This window comes from Cyprinus carpio, unplaced genomic scaffold (assembly GCF_018340385.1).
Source record: "Cyprinus carpio isolate SPL01 unplaced genomic scaffold, ASM1834038v1 S000006810, whole genome shotgun sequence".
Lineage (NCBI taxonomy): Eukaryota > Metazoa > Chordata > Actinopteri > Cypriniformes > Cyprinidae > Cyprinus > Cyprinus carpio.
In genome coordinates, this window is record NW_024879396.1 from 166394 (window position 1) to 173081 (window position 6688).

At 38.2% G+C, this 6688-nt stretch overlaps 1 long non-coding RNA gene across 1 annotated transcript; it reads left to right on the forward strand.

The window, feature by feature from the left end:
* The first annotated feature begins 5072 nt into the window (after positions 1-5072).
* LOC122144969 lies at positions 5073-5994 on the forward strand. Its single transcript, XR_006160001.1, has 3 exons — positions 5073-5201; positions 5818-5856; positions 5960-5994. It is a non-coding gene; the product is annotated as an uncharacterized LOC122144969 (long non-coding RNA).
* Positions 5995-6688: the final 694 nt, after the last annotated feature.

Genomic DNA, 6688 nt, shown 5'->3' on the forward strand with positions numbered 1-6688 from the left:
GAATTTGCAGTATAATGGGGAATGTCGTGGAATTTGCCACATTTTGGATTGTTAAATCAAAAGTAGGTCAGTACACTTAAATAAAAACGTGATATGAGCTAGTGTCTGTGAATATTAAGCTGCAAAAATACCATTTAAATATGAATCCTGCATGTTGTGCGTGCCTCTGTATGAATGAATGGCGCAGACACACTGTTTCATTTACTACACACATACTGAAGCACACATGACGCTCGCGGTGTTTTCAGCCTCTACCGCCTCAAAATATGAACACATAAACATAATCTCTAGAACCGCTCTGAGAGTCACTTCCTGAGCATTTTACCATTTATTTTGAATAAAACTATCTTCATATTATATACAAACAGAAACCTAAAGGTCAAAATAAAAGTTTGGTTTAACTTGAAGAAACTGTGCCAGAAATATTACCTAATGTAATGATACTACTACTATTACTACTACTAAAATTATTATTAAAACATTATTTTTAAAATAATATTTACCAGAATTTATTTAGCAGAAAAATAAAACATATTTCATAGGGCCTTAAAATGTAATTTTTGCTAAACTTTTAATAAATTGCTGTTTAATATTGCAAGTTTCATGATTTTAATTAATTAGTCGTGCTTTTTGATTAAAAAAAATTAATTTAACCATTAAAACAGAGTTTAGAAAAAACTAAACAAACAAAAAAAAACAATTCAGAAAAATTTAAATGGAAAAAAACAGAATGTGGGAAAAAGAAAACATAAATGGAAATGATAAATGCCAATTTTACCACCGTTCTGTGACATATTTTTGCATAAAATCTGATAATTGTGGTGGAGAATGTGGGCATTTGAATGCTATCCATCAAGCATTGATTTGATTTTGATTACATGGCTATTACAAACGAGAATGGACCAAGGAGGAGGAAGTATGTCTGTATGTATGTCTGTTATGTCCTATTCCTTTTTTTTTTTTTTGGCACACAGAAGCAGCTAAATCCGTTATTTGTTTTACATACTGTGTGTCCCACATCTTAAAAATGTCCTTCGGACTCCAGTTTCTAGTGTAATGAGAAGGAAGATATAATCATATACAGTTTAATATCTGCCACAGACAAATGCCAAGTAATTAAGATTCTGAACAGGATTCAGATTTGAACCAGCACCGCATCCATGTCGCATTTTCTACAACTCGAGCACAGCAGGGGACAGCTCTGAATTTGGGTGCTTCCACACACTCCTGTTTATATCACTCATATTTTTGGCTTTGAAACAACTGGCCTTGGTACATCTTTTGTAATCATTTCTTTTTGTTGAAAAGCCCATGGATGATAGAAGTTGGCGTTCCAGATTCATTTTGGAGAATTTAGTTTCATTGCACGATTCATTGAATCATCGGGTTCAAAAGTGTCCCCTGAAGTCTCTGCATTGCATTAAGTCTTGCTTGCAACCACCCATCACCCTAGCAACCACATAGCAACAGCACACTTAAAACCACTCAAAACACCTTTAAAACCACATAGCAACACAACTGAAACCAGTCATAACACCTTAGCAACCACATAACACACCTATAACCACTTAAAACACCTTAGGAACCACATAGCAACTGAAACCCTTGAGAATACCCTAGCAACCACATAGCAACACACTTAAAACAACTCAAAACACCAGCAACCACACAGCAACATCCTGGCAACCATTACCGGCACATTGTGTTGTGAGTTTTGCACCCACATTTCCTTAAGAATAGTTAACTACCAAAACTAAAAATTAATATAATTATGATTTTAAAAAATGTAGATGTCAGATTGTATTATAATTTCATCATTACTTGCTCATGATTTTATGCCCAAATAAAGTTAATACAGCATTTCGTTTGACTGGATCAATTAAAACTCTTCAAAACAACTTGTTTGCTAATTGTAAATATGATTTCAACGTGCATATGTTTTAAAAATTAGTTTCTAAGCTCATTTGAAGTTTCTAGTGAATGTATGTAAATTCACAAACGCTTCCCTGTGCTCGTGCGCTGCTGGGCGATGGTCACGCAGCAGGACGCGGCGCGCTCCCGTCACGCAGTGTTGCCAAGTCTGCGGTTTTTCCTCAACACTGGCCCTGTCCCATATAGAACACTTCATGTGCACTTGTGGTCTTACTGACGTACAATGGCTGCCGCGTGCGCGTGTCCCTTAAATCCAAGACGTCATTGTATTTCAGTCAAAGTTGTGCGACACTGGCTGCATCCGAAAACTGAAAAATGCTGCCTTCTGAGGACGCATTCCAAGGTAGGAAGGCATCAAGGCACATCTGAATTCAATGTTAGCTTCAGTTCCTGTCTCCTGAGATGCCTTCATTTGGCCGATTTTTAAAGGCAGCATAGATATATCCTATATACGGCAGCAAGTCAGCTGCCTAAGTTTTCGGATGCAGCCACTCAGTCCCATAGGAATAAATGAGAAGTGCAGTAAACTGAGTCCCACCTGTCGCAAAAAGTCAGTGACATCTCTTTTAAAACTAAAAAATGTTCAATCCAAAATTATTGTTTAGTGTAAAACATGTTGATGATTAGCTGATAGGCTGTCGCACAGAGTCCGATGCGTATTAATTATTCCGTCATGAAAAATGAGCAAAACAATTCAAAATGGAGTCTTCAAGCAGTGAGGATGATTTTGATGTTCTCTCTCTTATAATAAAGAGAAAAAGAAAGGAAATATTGGGTCAATCTAATGCAGAGATTGCGTAGAGATGAAGGGGAGTTCCACCTCATCAAGGGTTGTGGGATTATCCCGAGCGATTCAAAGTTTACCTAATGCAGAGATTGTCATATGTAACAGAAGACTAACCGTGAACCAATGTTCCTGAATAGAGTCTGGCAGTGTATCTAAGGTGAACACAAGCACCAAACTGTGGCATCGGAAAGGGTCTCGCCAGGCAGTGAAACCAGCATACAATTTTGTCTTTCGCTTGGCTCTGAGTTGTCAAAACACCTCTGAAAATGCTTGCTAATGCTACGGATGCGAAAAACCCCTATCTGATTTTTTTTTTTTTTTTTTTTTTATATATGATAGACGAAAGTTTTGGAGGCAGCGTGATTGACACAACATGAGGTCAAATTTATTTTTTAATGTGTGAAAATTTCAGACTCGGTGTGCATTAACCGTTACGCTTTTTTGGCCAATAGTTGCAGGGTTGCCTTCTAGTGGCTTTGGTTTGAGCACCAATTGTGCGGTTTTTGTTTTTGTGAAGACCTGGCAACCTTGCTCCCGTGTGACCCACCCAAGACCTGCTGGCCTGTTCATCCCTGCGTCCACATGCCAGATGGCGGGCCGCTAGTGATGCAGATGCGGGAGTGAATATCTGAGAGAGTAAAAGCCTCTGGCACAAACCTCGCTCACTCACTGCGTCGTGAGGACGCGTCAGTCTTCAGGGGGAAGCGCTGCCCCTCAAACAGGCTTTTTCTGGCCTGCTGACACATTCGCCCCGTCTAACCTTCCTGTGCAGCGACGGTCACCTCATGACAGCTTCCCGCTCTTTTATAACCTTGCCACTGCTTTCTCTTTCTCCTTTGCTCTTTGTTGTTTCTTGCTGTTTTTGTCTGTGATTTCTTATAGTGCCATAAAAAGCAGAGCTCACTGATCTGTATAATAATATTCTCTTTTATAGATCAGTGGCACAGCTGCAGAATAGCAAGCGTTTGCTTCGCTGTTGCTGACACCAAGAGGACGTTGCCTGTCAACGCATGCGTGATTTCATAATGACCGCTGAAGACTGACAGAGGAAATTAATAACGGATAATGAAATAATAATGAATAAATAAATAAACTAATTAATATTTATTTATTTATGTATTTAACGATTTACTTATATATTTCAACATTTATTTAGTGATTTAATTTTGAGTTATTTAGCCCTCCATAATATAAACGTAAATAAAAATACTTTTATTGTACTTTCTATCATATCATTGGTCTACAGTACTACTACTAGTAGTCAACATGAATTATTAAATTAAACCTATAGTATATTTTCCATTTCATAAGTTATATATGTGTAATATTGTTTTTCTGTACTGATATATTTTTATTAGATTTATTAATATATTTTGTTTAACGTTAAATGTTTAATATATAGTAACAGTACATATTTCAGTTAAATACATATATAAATAATAACATATCTATCTTTTAACGTGTTATTGTTATTATGTGCTGATCAGCTCGCTGGTTTGTTTACATCTATTTTTAATGAGTCTCTTGCTACCTCGGTGGTTCCCACCTCCTTTAAGAAATCTGTCATCATCCCTGTGCCTAAGAACAAGAACCCCTCTTGTCTGAATGACTATCGTCTGGTTGCCCTCACGTCAACAGTCATGAAGGTTTTTGAGAAACTTATAAAGAACAACATTTGCTCCTCCATCCCGGATACTTTGGACCCTCTTCAGTTTGCCTATCACCCCAACAGATCCACTGAAGATGCCATCTCTCACATCCTGCACTCTTCTCTCACACATTGACAGCAATAACAGGAACTATGTAAGGCTGCTATTCATCGATTATAGCTCAGCTTTCAATACTATAGTCTCCATCAAGCTGGCTTCTAAACTCATGGACCTCGGCCTGAATTCTTCACTATGCAACTGAATTCAAGACTTCCTCACCGGCAGACCTCAAGCTGTGAAAGTAGGCCAGTTCACCTCCAGCTCCATCACCCTGGACGTAGGAGCCCCACAGGGCTCTGTCCTGGGTCCCCTGCTCTACTCTCTCTACACACATGACTGTGTGTCTTCCCACAGCTATTATCAAATTTGCTGATGATGCTGTGGTTCTGGGCCTCATTCACAACAATAATGAGACAACATACTTGGATGAGGTAGAGAAATTAACATCATGGTGCCAGGACAATTGTCTCTCTCTGAGTGTGAGCAAAACTAGAGCTGATTGTGGACTTCAGGAAGAGACAGCAAGAGACGATTATATATGCTCTGTATAATTGTATAATTGTGTATGTGACGAATTGTTAACATTTAAAATAATATTTATTTGGTTATTTATTTTAACGGTTTCGCGGCCTTTATTTTGTCCTTTTTATTTAATCACTCAACATTTACGTTACATTTCTTCACGGCTTTTGCGCTCTGCGGCGCTCCGTCGTGACGTCATGACGCTCGGCGTGCGAACGTGATCCAGCAGAACCTTGTGAAAGACAAACTGGGTGAGTAAGTGGAGAACACGCAGTGCTTTACCTTATAAAACACTTTAAATATAACGACAAATCGCGATTAAACCCGTGTCATGTAGCTCTATAATACCAGAAGAACATGTCGAGTCGCGTTTTGTGTCGTCTTTAATCGTGTGTGAAGTTAAAGTGAGAGGATCATCACAGTGGAGTGTTTGTGTGGGTTTGAGCTGATTAAAAGATGATTTATGCCTTAAAGAAAAACATAATATACCACTGCCATGATCATTTGTACACATATTAATGTGCATATGACAGATTTGGACATTTAACTTCTTTTTAGTTTTATTTAACGTTACGTTAGTCTAGAAAACGAGTGCCGTTTTGTTTTTTTAATACAATGTTGTTTGATATAATGTAACAGATAGAAACACTGGCTCAAATAATACTTGTCTACTGTGAGAAACCTTAATTAAAAAAACCAAACATGATTTTTGTACATGTATATTTTTATTTATAGTTATGTAACGTTACATAACACTTTATATTGGACTTTATGTAAGTTATTGTTGTAATAGTTCATTATTGTTAATTATTCTGTTTGTTCTTTAAAGTCTTTGAAAATAGTGTTGTATGTGTTTGTTTGTTGCAGGTAGCAGTGAGGTGAAGCTGTGCACACATTATGGCGAGTGTGAGTGTTACACAGACTGCTGCTCCAGTCCTTCATGTGTTTGTACTGTGTGTGTGTGTGTGTGTGTGTGTGCGCTGTAACGCTGTGTGTGTTATGAATGCAGGTGCTGTGCAGGAGGGTCAGACAGGTGAGTCAGTCTTTGTTGTATGTGTATATATATATATATATATTTAATAGTAACAATTATGAAGATTAGTTATATTACATATGTTAAAGTAGCTTTATCCATTTATATATTACTTTATTATGTGTAAATGATTACAGTCTAAAACCTTCAAAATATTTTTCTAGCGGTGGGTTAGTAAGCTGATGTAATGGTCTGTCTGACAGGACCTAGAACAATGAATGTGGCCAGATGAAGGACCATGGGTCGTTTTGGGCCTCCGGATCCAGCCCGGGGTTTCAGTTGCGGAACGTGGGTTTAGACTGTCACCTGAAGGGTACCTGGTTACAGATGAAAGAGGGCCAGTCCACAGGACAGTCCGGATGTTTAACCTCCCATCCCAGCACAGAGAACCGCGAGTTCTCACCAAGCTCCAGTTTTGTTAATGAGCATGGTACAGAAGTCTCATTTTGGTCATATGATTCTTCAGTTGTGGTGTTTGTTCTTGCTCTGAGCTGGTTTGTTTGTTTAGGGTAAGAAGCGTCTCTGGCCAGCGGAGAGATCAGTAAGCTGAACACTATTTCAGTCGGTCAGATGTGGGAGTGTACAATACATTTTCTTGAAGAGCTGCTGAAGAAAGGTACTTTATCTGGGCATAACATACTTTCAAGGTTACAGGTAATGATCTAATCATTCATTGTTTTTTTTGCCAGAGCTAGAGCAGCAATA